Source organism: Misgurnus anguillicaudatus, chromosome 9, assembly GCF_027580225.2.
Source record: "Misgurnus anguillicaudatus chromosome 9, ASM2758022v2, whole genome shotgun sequence".
Classification (NCBI taxonomy): domain Eukaryota; kingdom Metazoa; phylum Chordata; class Actinopteri; order Cypriniformes; family Cobitidae; genus Misgurnus; species Misgurnus anguillicaudatus.
The window spans coordinates 11,737,433-11,753,196 of record NC_073345.2 but is presented as its reverse complement, the minus strand read 5'-3'; the positions used below and the strand labels follow the sequence as shown (position 1 = coordinate 11,753,196).

General features: G+C 46.4%; 1 long non-coding RNA gene and 29 other non-coding genes across 30 annotated transcripts in view; all 30 read left to right on the top strand.

Annotated features, from left to right (window-relative positions):
* The window catches only part of LOC141366079 (uncharacterized), a 411,784-nt gene that overhangs the window by 76,086 nt on the left and 319,934 nt on the right, over positions 1-15,764 (top strand). The window lies entirely within an intron of this gene.
* trnat-ugu (transfer RNA threonine (anticodon UGU)) lies at positions 1,146-1,219 on the top strand. Its single transcript has one exon. It is a non-coding gene; the product is annotated as a tRNA-Thr (tRNA).
* trnat-cgu (transfer RNA threonine (anticodon CGU)) lies at positions 1,326-1,399 on the top strand. The gene has a single exon. It is a non-coding gene; the product is annotated as a tRNA-Thr (tRNA).
* trnar-ucu (transfer RNA arginine (anticodon UCU)) lies at positions 2,542-2,631 on the top strand. The gene is given in 2 exon segments: positions 2,542-2,578; positions 2,596-2,631. It is a non-coding gene; the product is annotated as a tRNA-Arg (tRNA).
* On the top strand, positions 2,733-2,806 carry trnat-agu (transfer RNA threonine (anticodon AGU)). The gene has a single exon. It is a non-coding gene; the product is annotated as a tRNA-Thr (tRNA).
* Positions 3,035-3,108, top strand: trnat-ugu (transfer RNA threonine (anticodon UGU)). The gene has a single exon. It is a non-coding gene; the product is annotated as a tRNA-Thr (tRNA).
* trnat-cgu (transfer RNA threonine (anticodon CGU)) lies at positions 3,215-3,288 on the top strand. Its single transcript has one exon. It is a non-coding gene; the product is annotated as a tRNA-Thr (tRNA).
* trnar-ucu (transfer RNA arginine (anticodon UCU)) lies at positions 4,431-4,520 on the top strand. The gene is given in 2 exon segments: positions 4,431-4,467; positions 4,485-4,520. It is a non-coding gene; the product is annotated as a tRNA-Arg (tRNA).
* trnat-agu (transfer RNA threonine (anticodon AGU)) lies at positions 4,622-4,695 on the top strand. The gene has a single exon. It is a non-coding gene; the product is annotated as a tRNA-Thr (tRNA).
* trnat-ugu (transfer RNA threonine (anticodon UGU)) lies at positions 4,924-4,997 on the top strand. The gene has a single exon. It is a non-coding gene; the product is annotated as a tRNA-Thr (tRNA).
* trnat-cgu (transfer RNA threonine (anticodon CGU)) lies at positions 5,104-5,177 on the top strand. The gene has a single exon. It is a non-coding gene; the product is annotated as a tRNA-Thr (tRNA).
* On the top strand, positions 6,320-6,409 carry trnar-ucu (transfer RNA arginine (anticodon UCU)). The gene is given in 2 exon segments: positions 6,320-6,356; positions 6,374-6,409. It is a non-coding gene; the product is annotated as a tRNA-Arg (tRNA).
* Positions 6,511-6,584, top strand: trnat-agu (transfer RNA threonine (anticodon AGU)). Its single transcript has one exon. It is a non-coding gene; the product is annotated as a tRNA-Thr (tRNA).
* Positions 6,813-6,886, top strand: trnat-ugu (transfer RNA threonine (anticodon UGU)). Its single transcript has one exon. It is a non-coding gene; the product is annotated as a tRNA-Thr (tRNA).
* Positions 6,993-7,066, top strand: trnat-cgu (transfer RNA threonine (anticodon CGU)). Its single transcript has one exon. It is a non-coding gene; the product is annotated as a tRNA-Thr (tRNA).
* trnar-ucu (transfer RNA arginine (anticodon UCU)) lies at positions 8,209-8,298 on the top strand. Its single transcript is given in 2 exon segments — positions 8,209-8,245; positions 8,263-8,298. It is a non-coding gene; the product is annotated as a tRNA-Arg (tRNA).
* Positions 8,400-8,473, top strand: trnat-agu (transfer RNA threonine (anticodon AGU)). The gene has a single exon. It is a non-coding gene; the product is annotated as a tRNA-Thr (tRNA).
* On the top strand, positions 8,702-8,775 carry trnat-ugu (transfer RNA threonine (anticodon UGU)). The gene has a single exon. It is a non-coding gene; the product is annotated as a tRNA-Thr (tRNA).
* Positions 8,882-8,955, top strand: trnat-cgu (transfer RNA threonine (anticodon CGU)). Its single transcript has one exon. It is a non-coding gene; the product is annotated as a tRNA-Thr (tRNA).
* On the top strand, positions 10,289-10,362 carry trnat-agu (transfer RNA threonine (anticodon AGU)). Its single transcript has one exon. It is a non-coding gene; the product is annotated as a tRNA-Thr (tRNA).
* trnat-ugu (transfer RNA threonine (anticodon UGU)) lies at positions 10,591-10,664 on the top strand. Its single transcript has one exon. It is a non-coding gene; the product is annotated as a tRNA-Thr (tRNA).
* Positions 10,771-10,844, top strand: trnat-cgu (transfer RNA threonine (anticodon CGU)). Its single transcript has one exon. It is a non-coding gene; the product is annotated as a tRNA-Thr (tRNA).
* On the top strand, positions 11,987-12,076 carry trnar-ucu (transfer RNA arginine (anticodon UCU)). Its single transcript is given in 2 exon segments — positions 11,987-12,023; positions 12,041-12,076. It is a non-coding gene; the product is annotated as a tRNA-Arg (tRNA).
* trnat-agu (transfer RNA threonine (anticodon AGU)) lies at positions 12,178-12,251 on the top strand. The gene has a single exon. It is a non-coding gene; the product is annotated as a tRNA-Thr (tRNA).
* Positions 12,480-12,553, top strand: trnat-ugu (transfer RNA threonine (anticodon UGU)). The gene has a single exon. It is a non-coding gene; the product is annotated as a tRNA-Thr (tRNA).
* trnat-cgu (transfer RNA threonine (anticodon CGU)) lies at positions 12,660-12,733 on the top strand. Its single transcript has one exon. It is a non-coding gene; the product is annotated as a tRNA-Thr (tRNA).
* On the top strand, positions 13,876-13,965 carry trnar-ucu (transfer RNA arginine (anticodon UCU)). Its single transcript is given in 2 exon segments — positions 13,876-13,912; positions 13,930-13,965. It is a non-coding gene; the product is annotated as a tRNA-Arg (tRNA).
* Positions 14,067-14,140, top strand: trnat-agu (transfer RNA threonine (anticodon AGU)). Its single transcript has one exon. It is a non-coding gene; the product is annotated as a tRNA-Thr (tRNA).
* On the top strand, positions 14,369-14,442 carry trnat-ugu (transfer RNA threonine (anticodon UGU)). The gene has a single exon. It is a non-coding gene; the product is annotated as a tRNA-Thr (tRNA).
* trnat-cgu (transfer RNA threonine (anticodon CGU)) lies at positions 14,549-14,622 on the top strand. The gene has a single exon. It is a non-coding gene; the product is annotated as a tRNA-Thr (tRNA).

Below are 15,764 nucleotides of genomic sequence, written 5' to 3'. Positions count from 1 at the left end.
GCAGAAGGTTCCGGGAGAAAATATGACTGACATGTGGCCGTTTTGAATAGACCTGAAGCCATGTGACGTTAGGGTGCCCAGTAAGAACTGGTCAAAGAGCCTGTCTTGTCAACAGACTGTTCAAATCCATGCCATGCCTTTCTTTCAACGGCTGTGCTCTCCGATCTACATTAATAGAAGGAGGTCTACAGGGAAATCCAACTTTCTGGTACTTGGCTTTATTCAAATAATGCCATGCAATTTTAGGATGCCCTGGCATAGCTGTTCAATGATCATGTCTTGTAAACAGATTGTTCAAATCCCACGATTCCATCATTTCAGCGGCTGTTCTCTCTGGTCTACATAAAAGGCAGGAGGTCCTGTAGTAGAGAACATGAAAGACTTGTTTGCGTTTTCAAAAGATCCAAAGACTTGTGACGTTCGGTTGCACAGCATTAGCTGGTCAAAGCGCCTGTCCCTTAATCTGGAGATCCTGACTTCGGATCCCAGAACTGCCTCCCATTTGACAATTGTGCTCACTGTCATATGTAAAGAGCAGGAGGTACAAATAGTAATTGTAACTCTTGGGCTTCAATATACAAAAGCTAATAATAATACTTGAAATCTGTCTTCCTCCAGGATTGTGTGCAAAACATCAAGGGGCTGTGCTATTGGCTCTGTGGCGCAATGGATAGCGGATTGGACTTCTAGATTATGAAACGAAGCGATTCAAAGGTTGTGGGTTCGAGTCCCACCAGAGTCGTTGACTTTTAGCTCTGATGGCTCTTCTCCATGGTTTCCTTCTCACATTGTTGTATCTGCTCATACTTTGACTGTCCGTTCCGCAAGCCACCGCAGGAGGGTGGCGCCGTGGCTTAGTTGGTTAAAGTGCCTGTCTAGTAAACAGGAGATCCTGGATTCGAATCCCAGCGGTGCCTTTAGCTTGTGGCCAGCTGTGGTCTAATTCTGTGGCTCTGTCTCAGCCGAGATGTGCTACGTCCCGATAATTCGTGGTTGTTGCGACAGCTGTCTCTTTTCAGGGAAAAGACCTAGACGATGGGCAAAACTTTCTAGAAAACTTGCAAATGGACCATTCCAGTTCTTTGACACGCTTTAGCCTAAAGCCTTCATTGATAGGACTTGACTCCGTCAGCTTGTCCTGTGAGGGCGCCATGGCTTAGCTGGTCAAAGCGCCTGTCTTGTAAACAGGAGATCCTGGGTTCAAATCCCAGTGGTGCCTTCAGTCAGTGGTCGTGGTCTCTAGCCCCACTCGGTCGTTTACTTTGTCAGATTGTTGTATCTCTTCACACTGTGACTCACCCTCCCACAAGACATAGGCTTGGGTAGGCGCCGTGGCTTAGTTGGTTAAAGCGCCTGTCTCGTAAACAGGAGGTCCTGGGTTCGAATCCCAGCGGTGCCTTTAGTCTGTGGCCAGCTAAGTGCAGCCTTTGTCGGATAAAATGCAACGCCCCTGATAATTCAAGGTTCTTATGACAGCTCTCATAACATTCTGATAGTCTTGCTAACAGACCAATCCAATTCATGGACACTCATAAGCCTTCACTGATAGGACTTAATTCCTTAAGCAATCCTTGTTAGGGCACTATGGCTTGTGCCTGGCATTAGGCTCAAGGGTGCCCATGGCCATAGCACCTGCCTTGTGGAGAAAAGATTCTAGGTTTAAATCCCAGTGGTACCTTCCATCAATAATTTTAGGCTTTGGGCTTAATTAAAGGCGGAAGGGTCAACGGGTATATTTGTGTTTCTTCTACCTGTCTATATTAAAAGATAGTTTCGCAAATTTTAGGATGCCTTGGCGTAGGTGTAAATGTCCATGTCTTGTCAACAAATTGTTCGATACCCAGAGATTCCTTCTTTTCTGCGGCTCCGCTCTCCGGTTAACATGGAAGGCAGAAGGTTCCGGGAGAAAATATGACTGACATGTGGCCGTTTTGAATAGACCTGAAGCCATGTGACGTTAGGGTGCCCAGTAAGAACTGGTCAAAGAGCCTGTCTTGTCAACAGACTGTTCAAATCCATGCCATGCCTTTCTTTCAACGGCTGTGCTCTCCGATCTACATTAATAGAAGGAGGTCTACAGGGAAATCCAACTTTCTGGTACTTGGCTTTATTCAAATAATGCCATGCAATTTTAGGATGCCCTGGCATAGCTGTTCAATGATCATGTCTTGTAAACAGATTGTTCAAATCCCACGATTCCATCATTTCAGCGGCTGTTCTCTCTGGTCTACATAAAAGGCAGGAGGTCCTGTAGTAGAGAACATGAAAGACTTGTTTGCGTTTTCAAAAGATCCAAAGACTTGTGACGTTCGGTTGCACAGCATTAGCTGGTCAAAGCGCCTGTCCCTTAATCTGGAGATCCTGACTTCGGATCCCAGAACTGCCTCCCATTTGACAATTGTGCTCACTGTCATATGTAAAGAGCAGGAGGTACAAATAGTAATTGTAACTCTTGGGCTTCAATATACAAAAGCTAATAATAATACTTGAAATCTGTCTTCCTCCAGGATTGTGTGCAAAACATCAAGGGGCTGTGCTTTTGGCTCTGTGGCGCAATGGATAGCGCATTGGACTTCTAGATTATGAAACGAAGCGATTCAAAGGTTGTGGGTTCGAGTCCCACCAGAGTCGTTGACTTTTAGCTCTGATGGCTCTTCTCCACGGTTTCCTTCTCACATTGTTGTATCTGCTCATACTTTGACTGTCCGTTCCGCAAGCCACCGCAGGAGGGTGGCGCCGTGGCTTAGTTGGTTAAAGTGCCTGTCTAGTAAACAGGAGATCCTGGGTTCGAATCCCAGCGGTGCCTTTAGCTTGTGGCCAGCTGTGGTCTAATTCTGTGGCTCTGTCTCAGCCGAGATGTGCTACGTCCCGATAATTCGTGGTTGTTGCGACAGCTGTCTCTTTTCAGAGAAAAGACCTAGACGATGGGCAAAACTTTCTAGAAAACTTGCAAATGGACCATTCCAGTTCTTTGACACGCTTTAGCCTAAAGCCTTCATTGATAGGACTTGACTCCGTCAGCTTGTCCTGTGAGGGCGCCATGGCTTAGCTGGTCAAAGCGCCTGTCTTGTAAACAGGAGATCCTGGGTTCAAATCCCAGTGGTGCCTTCAGTCAGTGGTCGTGGCCTCTAGCCCCACTCGGTCGTTTACTTTGTCAGATTGTTGTATCTCTTCACACTGTGACTCACCCTCCCACAAGACATAGGCTTGGGTAGGCGCCGTGGCTTAGTTGGTTAAAGCGCCTGTCTCGTAAACAGGAGGTCCTGGGTTCGAATCCCAGCGGTGCCTTTAGTCTGTGGCCAGCTAAGTGCAGCCTTTGTCGGATAAAATGCAACGCCCCTGATAATTCAAGGTTCTTATGACAGCTCTCATAACATTCTGATAGTCTTGCTAACAGACCAATCCAATTCATGGACACTCATAAGCCTTCACTGATAGGACTTAATTCCTTAAGCAATCCTTGTTAGGGCACTATGGCTTGTGCCTGGCATTAGGCTCAAGGGTGCCCATGGCCATAGCACCTGCCTTGTGGAGAAAAGATTCTAGGTTTAAATCCCAGTGGTACCTTCCATCAATAATTTTAGGCTTTGGGCTTAATTAAAGGCGGAAGGGTCAACGGGTATATTTGTGTTTCTTCTACCTGTCTATATTAAAAGATAGTTTCGCAAATTTTAGGATGCCTTGGCGTAGGTGTAAATGTCCATGTCTTGTCAACAAATTGTTCGATACCCAGAGATTCCTTCTTTTCTGCGGCTCCGCTCTCCGGTTTACATGGAAGGCAGAAGGTTCCGGGAGAAAATATGACTGACATGTGGCCGTTTTGAATAGACCTGAAGCCATGTGACGTTAGGGTGCCCAGTAAGAACTGGTCAAAGAGCCTGTCTTGTCAACAGACTGTTCAAATCCATGCCATGCCTTTCTTTCAACGGCTGTGCTCTCCGATCTACATTAATAGAAGGAGGTCTACAGGGAAATCCAACTTTCTGGTACTTGTCTTTATTCAAATAATGCCATGCAATTTTAGGATGCCCTGGCATAGCTGTTCAATGATCATGTCTTGTAAACAGATTGTTCAAATCCCACGATTCCATCATTTCAGCGGCTGTTCTCTCTGGTCTACATAAAAGGCAGGAGGTCCTGTAGTAGAGAACATGAAAGACTTGTTTGCGTTTTCAAAAGATCCAAAGACTTGTGACGTTCGGTTGCACAGCATTAGCTGGTCAAAGCGCCTGTCCCTTAATCTGGAGATCCTGACTTCGGATCCCAGAACTGCCTCCCATTTGACAATTGTGCTCACTGTCATATGTAAAGAGCAGGAGGTACAAATAGTAATTGTAACTCTTGGGCTTCAATATACAAAAGCTAATAATAATACTTGAAATCTGTCTTCCTCCAGGATTGTGTGCAAAACATCAAGGGGCTGTGCTTTTGGCTCTGTGGCGCAATGGATAGCGCATTGGACTTCTAGATTATGAAACGAAGCGATTCAAAGGTTGTGGGTTCGAGTCCCACCAGAGTCGTTGACTTTTAGCTCTGATGGCTCTTCTCCACGGTTTCCTTCTCACATTGTTGTATCTGCTCATACTTTGACTGTCCGTTCCGCAAGCCACCGCAGGAGGGTGGCGCCGTGGCTTAGTTGGTTAAAGTGCCTGTCTAGTAAACAGGAGATCCTGGGTTCGAATCCCAGCGGTGCCTTTAGCTTGTGGCCAGCTGTGGTCTAATTCTGTGGCTCTGTCTCAGCCGAGATGTGCTACGTCCCGATAATTCGTGGTTGTTGCGACAGCTGTCTCTTTTCAGGGAAAAGACCTAGACGATGGGCAAAACTTTCTAGAAAACTTGCAAATGGACCATTCCAGTTCTTTGACACGCTTTAGCCTAAAGCCTTCATTGATAGGACTTGACTCCGTCAGCTTGTCCTGTGAGGGCGCCATGGCTTAGCTGGTCAAAGCGCCTGTCTTGTAAACAGGAGATCCTGGGTTCAAATCCCAGTGGTGCCTTCAGTCGGTGGTCGTGGCCTCTAGCCCCACTCGGTCGTTTACTTTGTCAGATTGTTGTATCTCTTCACACTGTGACTCACCCTCCCACAAGACGTAGGCTTGGGTAGGCGCCGTGGCTTAGTTGGTTAAAGCGCCTGTCTCGTAAACAGGAGGTCCTGGGTTCGAATCCCAGCGGTGCCTTTAGTCTGTGGCCAGCTAAGTGCAGCCTTTGTCGGATAAAATGCAACGCCCCTGATAATTCAAGGTTCTTATGACAGCTCTCATAACATTCTGATAGTCTTGCTAACAGACCAATCCAATTCATGGACACTCATAAGCCTTCACTGATAGGACTTAATTCCTTAAGCAATCCTTGTTAGGGCACTATGGCTTGTGCCTGGCATTAGGCTCAAGGGTGCCCATGGCCATAGCACCTGCCTTGTGGAGAAAAGATTCTAGGTTTAAATCCCAGTGGTACCTTCCATCAATAATTTTAGGCTTTGGGCTTAATTAAAGGCGGAAGGGTCAACGGGTATATTTGTGTTTCTTCTACCTGTCTATATTAAAAGATAGTTTCGCAAATTTTAGGATGCCTTGGCGTAGGTGTAAATGTCCATGTCTTGTCAACAAATTGTTCGATACCCAGAGATTCCTTCTTTTCTGCGGCTCCGCTCTCCGGTTTACATGGAAGGCAGAAGGTTCCGGGAGAAAATATGACTGACATGTGGCCGTTTTGAATAGACCTGAAGCCATGTGACGTTAGGGTGCCCAGTAAGAACTGGTCAAAGAGCCTGTCTTGTCAACAGACTGTTCAAATCCATGCCATGCCTTTCTTTCAACGGCTGTGCTCTCCGATCTACATTAATAGAAGGAGGTCTACAGGGAAATCCAACTTTCTGGTACTTGGCTTTATTCAAATAATGCCATGCAATTTTAGGATGCCCTGGCATAGCTGTTCAATGATCATGTCTTGTAAACAGATTGTTCAAATCCCACGATTCCATCATTTCAGCGGCTGTTCTCTCTGGTCTACATAAAAGGCAGGAGGTCCTGTAGTAGAGAACATGAAAGACTTGTTTGCGTTTTCAAAAGATCCAAAGACTTGTGACGTTCGGTTGCACAGCATTAGCTGGTCAAAGCGCCTGTCCCTTAATCTGGAGATCCTGACTTCGGATCCCAGAACTGCCTCCCATTTGACAATTGTGCTCACTGTCATATGTAAAGAGCAGGAGGTACAAATAGTAATTGTAACTCTTGGGCTTCAATATACAAAAGCTAATAATAATACTTGAAATCTGTCTTCCTCCAGGATTGTGTGCATAACATCAAGGGGCTGTGCTATTGGCTCTGTGGCGCAATGGATAGCGCATTGGACTTCTAGATTATGAAACGAAGCGATTCAAAGGTTGTGGGTTCGAGTCCCACCAGAGTCGTTGACTTTTAGCTCTGATGGCTCTTCTCCACGGTTTCCTTCTCACATTGTTGTATCTGCTCATACTTTGACTGTCCGTTCCGCAAGCCACCGCAGGAGGGTGGCGCCGTGGCTTAGTTGGTTAAAGTGCCTGTCTAGTAAACAGGAGATCCTGGGTTCGAATCCCAGCGGTGCCTTTAGCTTGTGGCCAGCTGTGGTCTAATTCTGTGGCTCTGTCTCAGCCGAGATGTGCTACGTCCCGATAATTCGTGGTTGTTGCGACAGCTGTCTCTTTTCAGGGAAAAGACCTAGACGATGGGCAAAACTTTCTAGAAAACTTGCAAATGGACCATTCCAGTTCTTTGACACGCTTTAGCCTAAAGCCTTCATTGATAGGACTTGACTCCGTCAGCTTGTCCTGTGAGGGCGCCATGGCTTAGCTGGTCAAAGCGCCTGTCTTGTAAACAGGAGATCCTGGGTTCAAATCCCAGTGGTGCCTTCAGTCGGTGGTCGTGGCCTCTAGCCCCACTCGGTCGTTTACTTTGTCAGATTGTTGTATCTCTTCACACTGTGACTCACCCTCCCACAAGACGTAGGCTTGGGTAGGCGCCGTGGCTTAGTTGGTTAAAGCGCCTGTCTCGTAAACAGGAGGTCCTGGGTTCAAAATCCAGCGGTGCCTTTAGTCTGTGGCCAGCTAAGTGCAGCCTTTGTCGGATAAAATGCAACGCCCCTGATAATTCAAGGTTCTTATGACAGCTCTCATAACATTCTGATAGTCTTGCTAACAGACCAATCCAATTCATGGACACTCATAAGCCTTCACTGATAGGACTTAATTCCTTAAGCAATCCTTGTTAGGGCACTATGGCTTGTGCCTGGCATTAGGCTCAAGGGTGCCCATGGCCATAGCACCTGCCTTGTGGAGAAAAGATTCTAGGTTTAAATCCCAGTGGTACCTTCCATCAATAATTTTAGGCTTTGGGCTTAATTAAAGGCGGAAGGGTCAACGGGTATATTTGTGTTTCTTCTACCTGTCTATATTAAAAGATAGTTTCGCAAATTTTAGGATGCCTTGGCGTAGGTGTAAATGTCCATGTCTTGTCAACAAATTGTTCGATACCCAGAGATTCCTTCTTTTCTGCGGCTCCGCTCTCCGGTTTACATGGAAGGCAGAAGGTTCCGGGAGAAAATATGACTGACATGTGGCCGTTTTGAATAGACCTGAAGCCATGTGACGTTAGGGTGCCCAGTAAGAACTGGTCAAAGAGCCTGTCTTGTCAACAGACTGTTCAAATCCATGCCATGCCTTTCTTTCAACGGCTGTGCTCTCCGATCTACATTAATAGAAGGAGGTCTACAGGGAAATCCAACTTTCTGGTACTTGGCTTTATTCAAATAATGCCATGCAATTTTAGGATGCCCTGGCATAGCTGTTCAATGATCATGTCTTGTAAACAGATTGTTCAAATCCCACGATTCCATCATTTCAGCGGCTGTTCTCTCTGGTCTACATAAAAGGCAGGAGGTCCTGTAGTAGAGAACATGAAAGACTTGTTTGCGTTTTCAAAAGATCCAAAGACTTGTGACGTTCGGTTGCACAGCATTAGCTGGTCAAAGCGCCTGTCCCTTAATCTGGAGATCCTGACTTCGGATCCCAGAACTGCCTCCCATTTGACAATTGTGCTCACTGTCATATGTAAAGAGCAGGAGGTACAAATAGTAATTGTAACTCTTGGGCTTCAATATACAAAAGCTAATAATAATACTTGAAATCTGTCTTCCTCCAGGATTGTGTGCATAACATCAAGGGGCTGTGCTATTGGCTCTGTGGCGCAATGGATAGCGCATTGGACTTCTAGATTATGAAACGAAGCGATTCAAAGGTTGTGGGTTCGAGTCCCACCAGAGTCGTTGACTTTTAGCTCTGATGGCTCTTCTCCACGGTTTCCTTCTCACATTGTTGTATCTGCTCATACTTTGACTGTCCGTTCCGCAAGCCACCGCAGGAGGGTGGCGCCGTGGCTTAGTTGGTTAAAGTGCCTGTCTAGTAAACAGGAGATCCTGGGTTCGAATCCCAGCGGTGCCTTTAGCTTGTGGCCAGCTGTGGTCTAATTCTGTGGCTCTGTCTCAGCCGAGATGTGCTACGTCCCGATAATTCGTGGTTGTTGCGACAGCTGTCTCTTTTCAGGGAAAAGACCTAGACGATGGGCAAAACTTTCTAGAAAACTTGCAAATGGACCATTCCAGTTCTTTGACACGCTTTAGCCTAAAGCCTTCATTGATAGGACTTGACTCCGTCAGCTTGTCCTGTGAGGGCGCCATGGCTTAGCTGGTCAAAGCGCCTGTCTTGTAAACAGGAGATCCTGGGTTCAAATCCCAGTGGTGCCTTCAGTCAGTGGTCGTGGCCTCTAGCCCCACTCGGTCGTTTACTTTGTCAGATTGTTGTATCTCTTCACACTGTGACTCACCCTCCCACAAGACGAAGGCTTGGGTAGGCGCCGTGGCTTAGTTGGTTAAAGCGCCTGTCTCGTAAACAGGAGGTCCTGGGTTCGAATCCCAGCGGTGCCTTTAGTCTGTGGCCAGCTAAGTGCAGCCTTTGTCGGATAAAATGCAACGCCCCTGATAATTCAAGGTTCTTATGACAGCTCTCATAACATTCTGATAGTCTTGCTAACAGACCAATCCAATTCATGGACACTCATAAGCCTTCACTGATAGGACTTAATTCCTTAAGCAATCCTTGTTAGGGCACTATGGCTTGTGCCTGGCATTAGGCTCAAGGGTGCCCATGGCCATAGCACCTGCCTTGTGGAGAAAAGATTCTAGGTTTAAATCCCAGTGGTACCTTCCATCAATAATTTTAGGCTTTGGGCTTAATTAAAGGCGGAAGGGTCAACGGGTATATTTGTGTTTCTTCTACCTGTCTATATTAAAAGATAGTTTCGCAAATTTTAGGATGCCTTGGCGTAGGTGTAAATGTCCATGTCTTGTCAACAAATTGTTCGATACCCAGAGATTCCTTCTTTTCTGCGGCTCCGCTCTCCGGTTTACATGGAAGGCAGAAGGTTCCGGGAGAAAATATGACTGACATGTGGCCGTTTTGAATAGACCTGAAGCCATGTGACGTTAGGGTGCCCAGTAAGAACTGGTCAAAGAGCCTGTCTTGTCAACAGACTGTTCAAATCCATGCCATGCCTTTCTTTCAACGGCTGTGCTCTCCGATCTACATTAATAGAAGGAGGTCTACAGGGAAATCCAACTTTCTGGTACTTGGCTTTATTCAAATAATGCCATGCAATTTTAGGATGCCCTGGCATAGCTGTTCAATGATCATGTCTTGTAAACAGATTGTTCAAATCCCACGATTCCATCATTTCAGCGGCTGTTCTCTCTGGTCTACATAAAAGGCAGGAGGTCCTGTAGTAGAGAACATGAAAGACTTGTTTGCGTTTTCAAAAGATCCAAAGACTTGTGACGTTCGGTTGCACAGCATTAGCTGGTCAAAGCGCCTGTCCCTTAATCTGGAGATCCTGACTTCGGATCCCAGAACTGCCTCCCATTTGACAATTGTGCTCACTGTCATATGTAAAGAGCAGGAGGTACAAATAGTAATTGTAACTCTTGGGCTTCAATATACAAAAGCTAATAATAATACTTGAAATCTGTCTTCCTCCAGGATTGTGTGCAAAACATCAAGGGGCTGTGCTATTGGCTCTGTGGCGCAATGGATAGCGCATGGGACTTCTAGATTATGAAACGAAGCGATTCAAAGGTTGTGGGTTCGAGTCCCACCAGAGTCGTTGCCTTTTAGCTCTGATGGCTCTTCTCCACGGTTTCCTTCTCACATTGTTGTATCTGCTCATACTTTGACTGTCCGTTCCGCAAGCCACCGCAGGAGGGTGGCGCCGTGGCTTAGTTGGTTAAAGTGCCTGTCTAGTAAACAGGAGATCCTGGGTTCGAATCCCAGCGGTGCCTTTAGCTTGTGGCCAGCTGTGGTCTAATTCTGTGGCTCTGTCTCAGCCGAGATGTGCTACGTCCCGATAATTCGTGGTTGTTGCGACAGCTGTCTCTTTTCAGGGAAAAGACCTAGACGATGGGCAAAACTTTCTAGAAAACTTGCAAATGGACCATTCCAGTTCTTTGACACGCTTTAGCCTAAAGCCTTCATTGATAGGACTTGACTCCGTCAGCTTGTCCTGTGAGGGCACCATGGCTTAGCTGGTCAAAGCGCCTGTCTTGTAAACAGGAGATCCTGGGTTCAAATCCCAGTGGTGCCTTCAGTCAGTGGTCGTGGCCTCTAGCCCCACTCGGTCGTTTACTTTGTCAGATTGTTGTATCTCTTCACACTGTGACTCACCCTCCCACAAGACGTAGGCTTGGGTAGGCGCCGTGGCTTAGTTGGTTAAAGCGCCTGTCTCGTAAACAGGAGGTCCTGGGTTCGAATCCCAGCGGTGCCTTTAGTCTGTGGCCAGCTAAGTGCAGCCTTTGTCGGATAAAATGCAACGCCCCTGATAATTCAAGGTTCTTATGACAGCTCTCATAACATTCTGATAGTCTTGCTAACAGACCAATCCAATTCATGGACACTCATAAGCCTTCACTGATAGGACTTAATTCCTTAAGCAATCCTTGTTAGGGCACTATGGCTTGTGCCTGGCATTAGGCTCAAGGGTGCCCATGGCCATAGCACCTGCCTTGTGGAGAAAAGATTCTAGGTTTAAATCCCAGTGGTACCTTCCATCAATAATTTTAGGCTTTGGGCTTAATTAAAGGCGGAAGGGTCAACGGGTATATTTGTGTTTCTTCTACCTGTCTATATTAAAAGATAGTTTCGCAAATTTTAGGATGCCTTGGCGTAGGTGTAAATGTCCATGTCTTGTCAACAAATTGTTCGATACCCAGAGATTCCTTCTTTTCTGCGGCTCCGCTCTCCGGTTTACATGGAAGGCAGAAGGTTCCGGGAGAAAATATGACTGACATGTGGCCGTTTTGAATAGACCTGAAGCCATGTGACGTTAGGGTGCCCAGTAAGAACTGGTCAAAGAGCCTGTCTTGTCAACAGACTGTTCAAATCCATGCCATGCCTTTCTTTCAACGGCTGTGCTCTCCGATCTACATTAATAGAAGGAGGTCTACAGGGAAATCCAACTTTCTGGTACTTGGCTTTATTCAAATAATGCCATGCAATTTTAGGATGCCCTGGCATAGCTGTTCAATGATCATGTCTTGTAAACAGATTGTTCAAATCCCACGATTCCATCATTTCAGCGGCTGTTCTCTCTGGTCTACATAAAAGGCAGGAGGTCCTGTAGTAGAGAACATGAAAGACTTGTTTGCGTTTTCAAAAGATCCAAAGACTTGTGACGTTCGGTTGCACAGCATTAGCTGGTCAAAGCGCCTGTCCCTTAATCTGGAGATCCTGACTTCGGATCCCAGAACTGCCTCCCATTTGACAATTGTGCTCACTGTCATATGTAAAGAGCAGGAGGTACAAATAGTAATTGTAACTCTTGGGCTTCAATATACAAAAGCTAATAATAATACTTGAAATCTGTCTTCCTCCAGGATTGTGTGCAAAACATCAAGGGGCTGTGCTATTGGCTCTGTGGCGCAATGGATAGCGCATTGGACTTCTAGATTATGAAACGAAGCGATTCAAAGGTTGTGGGTTCGAGTCCCACCAGAGTCGTTGACTTTTAGCTCTGATGGCTCTTCTCCACGGTTTCCTTCTCACATTGTTGTATCTGCTCATACTTTGACTGTCCGTTCCGCAAGCCACCGCAGGAGGGTGGCGCCGTGGCTTAGTTGGTTAAAGTGCCTGTCTAGTAAACAGGAGATCCTGGGTTCGAATCCCAGCGGTGCCTTTAGCTTGTGGCCAGCTGTGGTCTAATTCTGTGGCTCTGTCTCAGCCGAGATGTGCTACGTCCCGATAATTCGTGGTTGTTGCGACAGCTGTCTCTTTTCAGGGAAAAGACCTAGACGATGGGCAAAACTTTCTAGAAAACTTGCAAATGGACCATTCCAGTTCTTTGACACGCTTTAGCCTAAAGCCTTCATTGATAGGACTTGACTCCGTCAGCTTGTCCTGTGAGGGCGCCATGGCTTAGCTGGTCAAAGCGCCTGTCTTGTAAACAGGAGATCCTGGGTTCAAATCCCAGTGGTGCCTTCAGTCAGTGGTCGTGGCCTCTAGCCCCACTCGGTCGTTTACTTTGTCAGATTGTTGTATCTCTTCACACTGTGACTCACCCTCCCACAAGACGTAGGCTTGGGTAGGCGCCGTGGCTTAGTTGGTTAAAGCGCCTGTCTCGTAAACAGGAGGTCCTGGGTTCGAATCCCAGCGGTGCCTTTAGTCTGTGGCCAGCTAAGTGCAGCCTTTGTCGGATAAAATGCAACGCCCCTGATAATTCAAGGTTCTTATGACAGCTCTCATAACATTCTGATAGTCTTGCTAACAGACCAATCCAATTCATGGACACTCATAAGCCTTCACTGATAGGACTTAATTCCTTAAGCAATCCTTGTTAGGGCACTATGGCTTGTGCCTGGCATTAGGCTCAAGGGTGCCCATGGCCATAGCACCTGCCTTGTGGAGAAAAGATTCTAGGTTTAAATCCCAGTGGTACCTTCCATCAATAATTTTAGGCTTTGGGCTTAATTAAAGGCGGAAGGGTCAACGGGTATATTTGTGTTTCTTCTACCTGTCTATATTAAAAGATAGTTTCGCAAATTTTAGGATGCCTTGGCGTAGGTGTAAATGTCCATGTCTTGTCAACAAATTGTTCGATACCCAGAGATTCCTTCTTTTCTGCGGCTCCGCTCTCCGGTTTACATGGAAGGCAGAAGGTTCCGGGAGAAAATATGACTGACATGTGGCCGTTTTGAATAGACCTGAAGCCATGTGACGTTAGGGTGCCCAGTAAGAACTGGTCAAAGAGCCTGTCTTGTCAACAGACTGTTCAAATCCATGCCATGCCTTTCTTTCAACGGCTGTGCTCTCCGATCTACATTAATAGAAGGAGGTCTACAGGGAAATCCAACTTTCTGGTACTTGGCTTTATTCAAATAATGCCATGCAATTTTAGGATGCCCTGGCATAGCTGTTCAATGATCATGTCTTGTAAACAGATTGTTCAAATCCCACGATTCCATCATTTCAGCGGCTGTTCTCTCTGGTCTACATAAAAGGCAGGAGGTCCTGTAGTAGAGAACATGAAAGACTTGTTTGCGTTTTCAAAAGATCCAAAGACTTGTGACGTTCGGTTGCACAGCATTAGCTGGTCAAAGCGCCTGTCCCTTAATCTGGAGATCCTGACTTCGGATCCCAGAACTGCCTCCCATTTGACAATTGTGCTCACTGTCATATGTAAAGAGCAGGAGGTACAAATAGTAATTGTAACTCTTGGGCTTCAATATACAAAAGCTAATAATAATACTTGAAATCTGTCTTCCTCCAGGATTGTGTGCAAAACATCAAGGGGCTGTGCTATTGGCTCTGTGGCGCAATGGATAGCGCATTGGACTTCTAGATTATGAAACGAAGCGATTCAAAGGTTGTGGGTTCGAGTCCCACCAGAGTCGTTGACTTTTAGCTCTGATGGCTCTTCTCCACGGTTTCCTTCTCACATTGTTGTATCTGCTCATACTTTGACTGTCCGTTCCGCAAGCCACCGCAGGAGGGTGGCGCCGTGGCTTAGTTGGTTAAAGTGCCTGTCTAGTAAACAGGAGATCCTGGGTTCGAATCCCAGCGGTGCCTTTAGCTTGTGGCCAGCTGTGGTCTAATTCTGTGGCTCTGTCTCAGCCGAGATGTGCTACGTCCCGATAATTCGTGGTTGTTGCGACAGCTGTCTCTTTTCAGGGAAAAGACCTAGACGATGGGCAAAACTTTCTAGAAAACTTGCAAATGGACCATTCCAGTTCTTTGACACGCTTTAGCCTAAAGCCTTCATTGATAGGACTTGACTCCGTCAGCTTGTCCTGTGAGGGCGCCATGGCTTAGCTGGTCAAAGCGCCTGTCTTGTAAACAGGAGATCCTGGGTTCAAATCCCAGTGGTGCCTTCAGTCAGTGGTCGTGGCCTCTAGCCCCACTCGGTCGTTTACTTTGTCAGATTGTTGTATCTCTTCACACTGTGACTCACCCTCCCACAAGACGTAGGCTTGGGTAGGCGCCGTGGCTTAGTTGGTTAAAGCGCCTGTCTCGTAAACAGGAGGTCCTGGGTTCGAATCCCAGCGGTGCCTTTAGTCTGTGGCCAGCTAAGTGCAGCCTTTGTCGGATAAAATGCAACGCCCCTGATAATTCAAGGTTCTTATGACAGCTCTCATAACATTCTGATAGTCTTGCTAACAGACCAATCCAATTCATGGACACTCATAAGCCTTCACTGATAGGACTTAATTCCTTAAGCAATCCTTGTTAGGGCACTATGGCTTGTGCCTGGCATTAGGCTCAAGGGTGCCCATGGCCATAGCACCTGCCTTGTGGAGAAAAGATTCTAGGTTTAAATCCCAGTGGTACCTTCCATCAATAATTTTAGGCTTTGGGCTTAATTAAAGGCGGAAGGGTCAACGGGTATATTTGTGTTTCTTCTACCTGTCTATATTAAAAGATAGTTTCGCAAATTTTAGGATGCCTTGGCGTAGGTGTAAATGTCCATGTCTTGTCAACAAATTGTTCGATACCCAGAGATTCCTTCTTTTCTGCGGCTCCGCTCTCCGGTTTACATGGAAGGCAGAAGGTTCCGGGAGAAAATATGACTGACATGTGGCCGTTTTGAATAGACCTGAAGCCATGTGACGTTAGGGTGCCCAGTAAGAACTGGTCAAAGAGCCTGTCTTGTCAACAGACTGTTCAAATCCATGCCATGCCTTTCTTTCAACGGCTGTGCTCTCCGATCTACATTAATAGAAGGAGGTCTACAGGGAAATCCAACTTTCTGGTACTTGGCTTTATTCAAATAATGCCATGCAATTTTAGGATGCCCTGGCATAGCTGTTCAATGATCATGTCTTGTAAACAGATTGTTCAAATCCCACGATTCCATCATTTCAGCGGCTGTTCTCTCTGGTCTACATAAAAGGCAGGAGGTCCTGTAGTAGAGAACATGAAAGACTTGTTTGCGTTTTCAAAAGATCCAAAGACTTGTGACGTTCGGTTGCACAGCATTAGCTGGTCAAAGCGCCTGTCCCTTAATCTGGAGATCCTGACTTCGGATCCCAGAACTGCCTCCCATTTGACAATTGTGCTCACTGTCATATGTAAAGAGCAGGAGGTACAAATAGTAATTGTAACTCTTGGGCTTCAATATACAAAAGCTAATAATAATACTTGAAATCTGTCTTCCTCCAGGATTGTGTGCAAAACATCAAGGGGCTGTGCTATT